The 12640-nt window shown below is 35.8% G+C and overlaps 1 long non-coding RNA gene across 1 annotated transcript in view; it reads left to right on the top strand.

Moving 5' to 3' along the window:
* LOC140435660 (uncharacterized) overlaps positions 1-12640 on the top strand; it is a 72365-nt gene continuing 59725 nt past the window's right edge. Inside the window, exon 1 of the long non-coding RNA XR_011950221.1 lies at positions 1-155. This is a non-coding gene — a long non-coding RNA (uncharacterized lncRNA). The remainder of the gene's footprint in view (positions 156-12640) is intronic.

A 12640-nucleotide genomic window follows, 5' to 3' on the forward strand; every position in this document is an offset into this window, starting at 1 on the left:
CATGAATTCGATACGATCATATTTTAATAATAAAATTTTTAAGTGCTTATTGTTGTTAGCATGTATATAATTCAGTTTTGTGTTGAAATCCAATAAACTTAGTTTAACTGTAAAAAATATGAAAATAATATTTGTACTATTTGCACTGACACTTGGTAAGACTAATACTAAATAAAAGATTTTTTTATTTTTTTCATTGGTTTTTAGCTTATTTGATCACAGTTTGAAGTTTTTATTCCAAACGTGTGGCATTCTTGATTCATTCTTTTCATATATATGCGGTTTTATATTTTAGAATAAAAGTGTACTACTTATATGTAATTGAAGGCTTAAAAACTATAATACAGCATGATTTTCCTCTTATTCATTCTTTTGATTTTTGTCATGGTTTTTTTTTCATCATTTGTCATCTCATTCGATGATTTTTGCTTCTACATAAAATGTGTGTATTTGACGTTATGAATCGATCTTCTTTGCATACGCATTTCTTCTTATTCTTTTTATCTGGCCTTTTATACATTTTCTTTTGGTTTACTTTTTCCGCTTTGGCTTTATGGCACACATCTATTTTTAATTTCTTTTAGTTTTTTATCATTATTTGACTTTGTAACACCGTTGCCTTAGGATTTATAATGCAGTCTTCAAACCAATATAAAAGTATTCATCTTTTTTTGTCTTTTGAACTTTAGTATACTGCTAGAAAACTGTTTTTTGTTTTTGATATTAAAGTAATTTGCTTGTAGAATTTTATTTTAATAATTTAATATTTTAATAATTATTATTTTTTTGAAAACTATATGCAAATATAATTAGGCAACGAATAATAGTTGTATTCTTGATTTGCAGTGGAAATGCTAACAATAGAAGTTTGCAGTCAGGATATTATGATTAATTGGGTGATATCCTTATAAACTAATCACATATTAGCTCTACTTTTATGACCAAAGTTTCTTAAATTGAAATTTAGTGAAATCAAATTAACTGTCCTGCGCTAAAGTGGATCTATGAATATAATAAAACCGACGCGGATAAAATTATAGTATTAAGAAAATACAATTTGTTTAACATTTAACGTTAATGTATAATATTCCTAATTGTAGTTTTAGTAACTTAACAAAACATAATAATAAAGACAGTTTTCTTTGAAATTATTGTTGTGTTAGGAAGAAATTGTTAGTAATATTTTATAAAGTAAATATAGTCTGTAATATTTATTTTAACTTTTGTCATCGACGAGAAATCCTATTTCATTTTATATTGGTTGATTTGATACTATACTAGTAACTTTGCCCATCACATACGACAGGAGATCTAATCAATTGTCATCTATAGTCAGTCATTAAATTTTTAAAATAATCAATTTATACGTATTTCTGACTATTGGTCGCCTTCAGTACGGTGCAGCCAAGTTAGAAAAGGAGCATATTAACTCCTGTAGTGATCCTTTCTCAAGTTAATATGATCCTTTTCTAACTTGGCTGCACCGTACTGAAGACGACCAATAGTCAGAAATACGTATATACGGTTGCCTTCCATCTTATATACATATTTTTTTCCTTTGTTGCGAGCTATGCCGATACCGTTTACCTCTTTATATATATATATATATATATATATATATATATATATATATATATATATATATATATATATATATATAATATAAAATAAAGTTTTATTTTGAGGTTGCAGTCATTAATAGGGCAGGAAAGTAAAACTCTTTGTTCTTTAATCAAGCTTTCGCAAAATTTATTTGCTTCTTCAGGATATGCTAAAATATGGTAACAGTAAATACAACGAAATTAGAACTAAATAGCATTGTATAAAACTAGTAAAAAAAAAAAAAAAACTTACAACATGAGGTTAATCCATTAAATTTTCAAATTTGCAAAACATTAAAACTTAACTTATTTTAAAAATTATACAGTTATGTAAGTACAATATTCCAATTTAATTTAATTTTGTAAAAATTCATTTTGACATTGATTGTTTGATTTATGTCAGAAAGACACTCGTTTCTGTTTATTATATTTTTTGTTGTTGATAACTAGCTCTTGATTGTTATTATGGTTACGTATAAAGTGGCGCCAAATATGAATATTTAAATTTTTTGAAATTCTAATATTTATAGTCAGAAAATCTAATATTGGAAAATTATAGTATTAATTTTCGTAAGATAGAATGTAATTATAGATATTGCTTAGTTTATCAATATCAGTTTTTTTATTAACGCATTGATATTTATTTATGCATACCATTTCTAAGAATTCTCTTTTATTTAATTGGTTTTCGCGTCTTAATATATTAAGACGCGAAAACCAATTAAATAAAAGAGAATTCTTAGAAATGGTATGCATAAATAAATATCAATGCGTTAATAAAAAAACTGATATTGATAAACTAAGCAATATCTATAATTACATTCTATCTTACGAAAATTAATACTATAATTTTCCAATATTAGATTTTCTGACTATAAATATTAGAATTTCAAAAAATTTAAATATTCATATTTGGCGCCACTTTATACGTAACCATAATAACAATCAAGAGCTAGTTATCAACAACAAAAAATATAATAAACAGAAACGAGTGTCTTTCTGACATAAATCAAACAATCAATGTCAAAATGAATTTTTACAAAATTAAATTAAATTGGAATATTGTACTTACATAACTGTATAATTTTTAAAATAAGTTAAGTTTTAATGTTTTGCAAATTTGAAAATTTAATGGATTAACCTCATGTTGTAAGTTTTTTTTTTTTTTTACTAGTTTTATACAATGCTATTTAGTTCTAATTTCGTTGTATTTACTGTTACCATATTTTAGCATATCCTGAAGAAGCAAATAAATTATGCGAAAGCTTGATTAAAGAACAAAGAGTTTTACTTTCCTGCCCTATTAATGACTGCAACCTCAAAATAAAACTTTATTTTACATAACGTGTCAGTCAATAATACTTAACTACTTTATATATATATATATATATATATATATATATATATATATATATATATATATATACATATATATATATATATATATGTATATATATATGTATATATATATATATATATATATATATATGTATATATATATATATATATATATATATATATATATATATATGTATATATATTTATATATATATATATTTATATATATATATATATTTATATATATATATATTCAGCCAGAGGCCTTCTTAAATCAATAAATGAAAATTTGTCTTATAGTAAATTTATTTGTAGTGCCTTGTAATATTTATGTTGTTATGCGTTCATTATTAAATAGGATACTGTGTAGTGCCCTTTTGGTAGTCGCCTTGTTTGTTTTTTTATCTGAATATATTCGATATATCCCCCTTTCATGTCCTAAGTCACATGTTAGGATTCGATCAGTTGTTTATTTTGTGTTCAGCCGGAGACCTTCTTTAAGCCAATAAATCAAAATTTGTCTTATAGTAAATCTATTTGTTTTCGTAGTACCCTATGATACCTCGTATGTCTCTGTACGTTTATTAATAATGAAGACACTGTGTAGTGCCCTTTTGGTAGTCGCGTTGTTTGCTTTTTATTATCTTAACATATTCGTGATATCCCTCGCCTTCATCTAACGTATCAGACGCCCCAATCGGACCAATACCATAGGAGATATGATCTAATGTCCTTTTAGCAATGCTGCAATGTGTATTTTTTTCTGTGTCAATATATTCGCTACCCCGTCTTCTGTCCAATGATGTATCATACGTCACGATCCGATGGACTATTCTACCCCCACCACAAAACGCTTACAAAATAAGCAGAATGAACTTTAGCATTTTCTTATTTAATTTTACATGGGAAATGAAGCAGAAACGGTATATCAGTGTTTTTCCAGGTATAGCTTTTACTTAATTTTATTTAATTTTCATCATCATCATCCAGCCTTCATTTATCGCGTCCACCTCTGGACATAGGCCTTCCTTAAACTCCTCAATTATATACGATTGTTTGCTCTTTGTTGCCAATATTTGGTGATACGCCTGATGTGGTCAGCCCAACATGTAGGTAGATTTCCTCTATCACGTTGGTCTGCTCTTCGCCACCAAATTTAATTTTATTTAATTTTATTTAATTTTACGTAATTCTGTTTAACTTGATTTAATTTTATTTAATTCTATTTACCTAATTTTAATTTTATTTTGGTAAATCGTTGACGTTTATTTGTTTTATTTCTATAGTACGTGTATATTTATCTTACCCAATGACATATAATAAATATATATTATACGTCACTGATCTTAGAATGCATTAGCAATAAATCAACCGTATCGTTTCAATATGATTGAAATATGATTGAAATGTCAAATGCTGGTAGTTCACATTTTTTTTCTAGGTGGCGTCGTTACCTTATTGGACAAACGGTGTAACTTATCATAGCCGTTTATATACATAGATAGATAAACGACGAGCTTGCATTTTGGCTTATTGATCATTTAAATATGTGCTTTTTATATAATGTACCTTAGATATAACTCATATTTAATTCTTTAATGGAATTAATATTTCAGTTTGTCTCATGTATAAAATTTAGTTAAAAGTGAATCTTTTTTAATATGTGTGTGGGTGTGTGTGTGTGTGTGTGTGTGTGTGTGTGTGTGTGTGTGTGTGTGTGTGTGTGTGTGTGTGTGTGTGTGTTTGTGTGTGTGTGTGTGTTTGTGTGTGTGTGTGTGTGTGTGTTTGTGTGTGTGTGTGTGTGTGTGTGTGTGTGTGTGTGTGTGTGTGTGTGTGTGTGTGTGTGTGTGTGTGTGTGTTTGCTCAGAAATAGGAGATGGCATAGTTGAAAATTTTTGACTAACCGGTTCTGTAAAATCTATTGATGAATCTAACCATATCATTGTTCCGTCCGTATTTGCGCACCTGAATTCTATTAAAGTTTAGAAGTAAAAAATCGTATCCTTATTTCTGTACTATAGCCTCTTGTCCAACATTTAGCTTCCTTGGTGATACTATAAGAAAAAACATTTGTTGCTATATAAATGGTTCGGTTGGTATTGTTGGGGCCTATTTGATTGGCCCAGATTTTTTTAACGGCCATGTGAATGATGCTATATCTATAATTTATATAATATATATATATATATATATATATATATATATATATATATATATATATATATATATATATATATATATATATACATCCTACTATCATTTTCGCATCGATACATTATGCTTTTACCATCAATTTAGCATCGTCTTGCAAAGTAGCATCTGTATATCGACGCTACTTTACAAGACCTTAATAACTTTTTTCCTGTACTTGTTACAAGAATTTTAACCATCTCATTGATTAGAGTTTTGATACCTTGTTGCTATATTAAAATATCCGCTTCCTCTTTTTATCCCTTACTGAGTTATATAAGTTTATTCCAGAAAATGTTTGAGTCTAAAATGATGGTACAGTGAAAATATTATATATATTTAGTTCAGGGTTTTACCGTTTACTCGCTGCCATTATATACATGAAAATGTATATCTTACTTTCATTATCAATCATTTTCGCATCAGAAATTTGGCATCGTTGTTAAATATAATATTACATACAACGAAATAGTAAATTTAAGAATATATATATATGTATATATATGTATATATATATATATATATATATATATATATATATATATATGAAAATTACTGAGTTCTCGGGAAGAACCGCGTTGAGGATTTAAAACTCGACGTTTCGGCACCCATTTTGGAGCCATTATCAAGAGGGATACGGTTCGGTTCGAGTTCGGGGTCTCAATCTGCCTACTCCCCTCACTCGAGACGTACCAGTATCGTGTTCTATATTGCAAGAACTGTCTCTCGGCACTGAGGTCTCAATCTGCCTACTCCCCAGTGTCGAGTGACAACCGGTCTTACCCTGTGTGGCTGCTTTTATACTCGCTGTATGCGCGGGAACGGTATGCGCTGACGTGGTCTGAACTGACGTGGCCTGAGCGGTGTGGGCGGGAGGTCGCTGAAGAAGGGGTCGCCATGTTGCCGGCAATCGTTTCGCGTCATCGCGCGTGTTCAAGCTGTGAGGCCGTTTTTCGATTTCGATAGCTTCACGAATGATTCTCGCTTTTAATGATCGGATGGGAGCGATGGTTTTTGCTTTTTCGAAATCTATTTTGTGGCCTGTCTGAATATGATGTTGGGCTAGGGCTGAAGTGGTATCGGAATGTTTGACTGATAGAGAATGTTCGTAAATACGGTTATGGATTCGTCGGTTTGTCTGTCCTACGTATGTACGTGGGCAACTGGAACAAGGTATCTCGTAGACACCATGGTCTTCATTGGGGATTTGGTCTTTTACGGATCTAACGAGATTGGACAATTTGGAATGAGTGGTGAAGATGGTTTTGATATTAAGAGGGATAAGAGTTCTACTGATCTTGTCAGTGACACCTTTAATAAAAGGTAGAAAGATTTTGGGTTGATCCGGCGGCAAGGTTTCTTCTTTGAATGGAATGGGGTTTAGAAGTTTTTGAATGCTTCTATTGATTTGGGTTTTGTGGTAGCCGTTTTGTAGGAGTGTTTGTCTTATTGAATTGATTTCGGATGACCTGTGATTGTTGTCGCTAAGTCTTATGGAACGGGAAATAAGAGTGTTGATGACTGAATTAAGTTGGGCGGGGTGATGATGTGACTGGGCATTGAGATAGCGGTTTGTATGAGTGGGTTTCCGGTACACGGAATAGGAAAAACTGTGAGGTGGATTTTTCTGAATAAGAACATCAAGGAATGGCAAAGACGCTTCAGACTCAACTTCCATCGTGAATTGAATGCTGGGATGTATTCCATTCAGATGGGAGAGGAAGAGATCTAATGCGTCTTTACCATGGGGCCAAATGACAAAGGTGTCATCAACGTACCGTAACCAGCAGGTGGGTTTGAGATTTGACGAGGACAAGGCTACTGTTTCGAAATGTTCCATGTATATATCTGCTATTACGGGAGAGAGGGGCGATCCCATTGAGGCACCTTTGATTTGACGATAGAAACGATTTTGGAACGTGAAGTATGTATTAGACATGCAGTGTTTTATAAGAGATAATGTGTCTTGGGGAATTTGATGTTTAGAGTCCAAGATGGAAATGGTTTCATCGATGGGAATGTTGGTGAATAAAGAAACAATGTCAAAACTGACTAGTATGTCTGAGGGCGAAATAGAAAAGTTTTTCAGAAGATCAATGAAATGAAAAGAGTTTTTGACAAAGGACGAGGCGTTTTCGGCTAATGGTTGTAAGGATGAAGCGAGATGTTTTGCCAATTTCTGAGTGGGACAGTTGTATGCACTGACGATGGGTCTTAGGGGAACATTGGGCTTATGGATTTTTGGAAGGCCGTATATCTTTGGAATTCGGGATGATTTTTCTCTGGGTATAAGAGATTTTTTGAGGTCTGGAGATAGAGTAGACTTATTTATAACGGATTTGGTCGTTTTTTCTAGATATGTGGTTGGATCATTTGGGACATGTTTGTATTCTGTGGAATTCAGAAGTTCGGACATTTTGTCGAAATAGTTAGAAGAGTTGAGAATGACGGTGGCATTACCTTTGTCGGCCGGAAGGATGACGATGTCAGGGTTGTTGTAAAGTTCTTTGAGGGCACGTCTTTCTGAAAGACTGATATTTGAAGGTGGGGGTTTGGAAGTACGGAGAATTCTGGCGACATCTTGTCTGGCAACCTCGGCTTGGTCGGAAGGAAGATGGGAAATAGCTTCTTCAGTTTGACAAATAATTTTCTCAGTTGGAATGGAAAGAGGAGTGACAGAGAAATTGAAGCCTTTTGACAGAGCTTTGGTAGCTGAATCGGATATGTGAATATCTGAGAAATTATGGACAACAGTAGAAGGTTGTTGATTTGAAACGGGCGGTGGATTTTGCTGAGAGATAAGTTGGTCCAGTTTGCGTTTCTGGGTTTGGGTTTTGCTGTCAGAAATGTGTTGGGCTTTTTGGTGAGAAAGACGATCGAAAGTGTCCCATAATAATGGATGGATATTGAAAGAGTGGATGTCATTGTAGGTTTTAAGAAGTTGGGAATTTGTTGTATCTAAGTTGCGTCGGGTGGAATGAATTGAATTTCTAAGAAGCGAAAAACCAGTGGCTCTAAGAATTCTGGAAATTGATGAAGATTTGGTGTGATGTTTAACTTGTAAAGATTTTGGAATGACTTGATGGTCACGACATGATTTAAGAAAAGCAAGATCACAGAGAAGACGGTATTTGCGTGTTAGAAGATTAGAAAAAGATTTGGTAAGAATGAAAAATTCCTCCCCGTAGAGGCGAATAAAATGTTCGGATAAGTTTCCGCGGTCAGATAAATGAAAATTACTGAGTTCTCGGGAAGAACCGCGTTGAGGATTTAAAACTCGACGTTTCGGCACCCATTTTGGAGCCATTATCAAGAGGGATACGGTTCGGTTCGAGTTCGGGGTCTCAATCTGCCTACTCCCCTCACTCGAGACGTACCAGTATCGTGTTCTATATTGCAAGAACTGTCTCTCGGCACTGAGGTCTCAATCTGCCTACTCACTCGACACAGTTTTGACATTGTTTCTTTATTCACCAACATTCCCATCGATGAAACCATTTCCATCTTGGACTCTAAACATCAAATTCCCCAAGACACATTATCTCTTATAAAACACTGCATGTCTAATACATACTTCACGTTCCAAAATCGTTTCTATCGTCAAATCAAAGGTGCCTCAATGGGATCGCCCCTCTCTCCCGTAATAGCAGATATATACATGGAACATTTCGAAACAGTAGCCTTGTCCTCGTCAAATCTCAAACCCACCTGCTGGTTACGGTACGTTGATGACACCTTTGTCATTTGGCCCCATGGTAAAGACGCATTAGATCTCTTCCTCTCCCATCTGAATGGAATACATCCCAGCATTCAATTCACGATGGAAGTTGAGTCTGAAGCGTCTTTGCCATTCCTTGATGTTCTTATTCAGAAAAATCCACCTCACAGTTTTTCCTATTCCGTGTACCGGAAACCCACTCATACAAACCGCTATCTCAATGCCCAGTCACATCATCACCCCGCCCAACTTAATTCAGTCATCAACACTCTTATTTCCCGTTCCATAAGACTTAGCGACAACAATCACAGGTCATCCGAAATCAATTCAATAAGACAAACACTCCTACAAAACGGCTACCACAAAACCCAAATCAATAGAAGCATTCAAAAACTTCTAAACCCCATTCCATTCAAAGAAGAAACCTTGCCGCCGGATCAACCCAAAATCTTTCTACCTTTTATTAAAGGTGTCACTGACAAGATCAGTAGAACTCTTATCCCTCTTAATATCAAAACCATCTTCACCACTCATTCCAAATTGTCCAATCTCGTTAGATCCGTAAAAGACCAAATCCCCAATGAAGACCATGGTGTCTACGAGATACCTTGTTCCAGTTGCCCACGTACATACGTAGGACAGACAAACCGACGAATCCATAACCGTATTTACGAACATTCTCTATCAGTCAAACATTCCGATACCACTTCAGCCCTAGCCCAACATCATATTCAGACAGGCCACAAAATAGATTTCGAAAAAGCAAAAACCATCGCTCCCATCCGATCATTAAAAGCGAGAATCATTCGTGAAGCTATCGAAATCGAAAAACGGCCTCACAGCTTGAACACGCGCGATGACGCGAAACGATTGCCGGCAACATGGCGACCCCTTCTTCAGCGACCTCCCGCCCACACCGCTCAGGCCACGTCAGTTCAGACCACGTCAGCGCATACCGTTCCCGCGCATACAGCGAGTATAAAAGCAGCCACACAGGGTAAGACCGGTTGTCACTCGACACTGGGGAGTAGGCAGATTGAGACCTCAGTGCCGAGAGACAGTTCTTGCAATATAGAACACGATACTGGTACGTCTCGAGTGAGGGGAGTAGGCAGATTGAGACCCCGAACTCGAACCGAACCGTATCCCTCTTGATAATGGCTCCAAAATGGGTGCCGAAACGTCGAGTTTTAAATCCTCAACGCGGTTCTTCCCGAGAACTCAGTAATTTTCATTTATCTGACCGCGGAAACTTATCCGAACATTTTATTCGCCTCTACGGGGAGGAATTTTTCATTCTTACCAAATCTTTTTCTAATCTTCTAACACGCAAATACCGTCTTCTCTGTGATCTTGCTTTTCTTAAATCATGTCGTGACCATCAAGTCATTCCAAAATCTTTACAAGTTAAACATCACACCAAATCTTCATCAATTTCCAGAATTCTTAGAGCCACTGGTTTTTCGCTTCTTAGAAATTCAATTCATTCCACCCGACGCAACTTAGATACAACAAATTCCCAACTTCTTAAAACCTACAATGACATCCACTCTTTCAATATCCATCCATTATTATGGGACACTTTCGATCGTCTTTCTCACCAAAAAGCCCAACACATTTCTGACAGCAAAACCCAAACCCAGAAACGCAAACTGGACCAACTTATCTCTCAGCAAAATCCACCGCCCGTTTCAAATCAACAACCTTCTACTGTTGTCCATAATTTCTCAGATATTCACATATCCGATTCAGCTACCAAAGCTCTGTCAAAAGGCTTCAATTTCTCTGTCACTCCTCTTTCCATTCCAACTGAGAAAATTATTTGTCAAACTGAAGAAGCTATTTCCCATCTTCCTTCCGACCAAGCCGAGGTTGCCAGACAAGATGTCGCCAGAATTCTCCGTACTTCCAAACCCCCACCTTCAAATATCAGTCTTTCAGAAAGACGTGCCCTCAAAGAACTTTACAACAACCCTGACATCGTCATCCTTCCGGCCGACAAAGGTAATGCCACCGTCATTCTCAACTCTTCTAACTATTTCGACAAAATGTCCGAACTTCTGAATTCCACAGAATACAAACATGTCCCAAATGATCCAACCACATATCTAGAAAAAACGACCAAATCAGTTATAAATAAGTCTACTCTATCTCCAGACCTCAAAAAATCTCTTATACCCAGAGAAAAATCATCCCGAATTCCAAAGATATACGGCCTTCCAAAAATCCATAAGCCCAATGTTCCCCTAAGACCCATCGTCAGTGCATACAACTGTCCCACTCAGAAATTGGCAAAACATCTCGCTTCATCCTTACAACCATTAGCCGAAAACGCCTCGTCCTTTGTCAAAAACTCTTTTCATTTCATTGATCTTCTGAAAAACTTTTCTATTTCGCCCTCAGACATACTAGTCAGTTTTGACATTGTTTCTTTATTCACCAACATTCCCATCGATGAAACCATTTCCATCTTGGACTCTAAACATCAAATTCCCCAAGACACATTATCTCTTATAAAACACTGCATGTCTAATACATACTTCACGTTCCAAAATCGTTTCTATCGTCAAATCAAAGGTGCCTCAATGGGATCGCCCCTCTCTCCCGTAATAGCAGATATATACATGGAACATTTCGAAACAGTAGCCTTGTCCTCGTCAAATCTCAAACCCACCTGCTGGTTACGGTACGTTGATGACACCTTTGTCATTTGGCCCCATGGTAAAGACGCATTAGATCTCTTCCTCTCCCATCTGAATGGAATACATCCCAGCATTCAATTCACGATGGAAGTTGAGTCTGAAGCGTCTTTGCCATTCCTTGATGTTCTTATTCAGAAAAATCCACCTCACAGTTTTTCCTATTCCGTGTACCGGAAACCCACTCATACAAACCGCTATCTCAATGCCCAGTCACATCATCACCCCGCCCAACTTAATTCAGTCATCAACACTCTTATTTCCCGTTCCATAAGACTTAGCGACAACAATCACAGGTCATCCGAAATCAATTCAATAAGACAAACACTCCTACAAAACGGCTACCACAAAACCCAAATCAATAGAAGCATTCAAAAACTTCTAAACCCCATTCCATTCAAAGAAGAAACCTTGCCGCCGGATCAACCCAAAATCTTTCTACCTTTTATTAAAGGTGTCACTGACAAGATCAGTAGAACTCTTATCCCTCTTAATATCAAAACCATCTTCACCACTCATTCCAAATTGTCCAATCTCGTTAGATCCGTAAAAGACCAAATCCCCAATGAAGACCATGGTGTCTACGAGATACCTTGTTCCAGTTGCCCACGTACATACGTAGGACAGACAAACCGACGAATCCATAACCGTATTTACGAACATTCTCTATCAGTCAAACATTCCGATACCACTTCAGCCCTAGCCCAACATCATATTCAGACAGGCCACAAAATAGATTTCGAAAAAGCAAAAACCATCGCTCCCATCCGATCATTAAAAGCGAGAATCATTCGTGAAGCTATCGAAATCGAAAAACGGCCTCACAGCTTGAACACGCGCGATGACGCGAAACGATTGCCGGCAACATGGCGACCCCTTCTTCAGCGACCTCCCGCCCACACCGCTCAGGCCACGTCAGTTCAGACCACGTCAGCGCATACCGTTCCCGCGCATACAGCGAGTATAAAAGCAGCCACACAGGGTAAGACCGGTTGTCACTCGACACTGGGGAGTAGGCAGATTGAGACCTCAGTGCCGAGAGACAGTTCTTGCAATATAGAACACGATACTGGTACGTCTCGAGTGAGGGGAGT

This window comes from Diabrotica undecimpunctata, chromosome 3, assembly GCF_040954645.1.
Source record: "Diabrotica undecimpunctata isolate CICGRU chromosome 3, icDiaUnde3, whole genome shotgun sequence".
NCBI classification, from domain to species: Eukaryota; Metazoa; Arthropoda; class Insecta; order Coleoptera; family Chrysomelidae; genus Diabrotica; species Diabrotica undecimpunctata.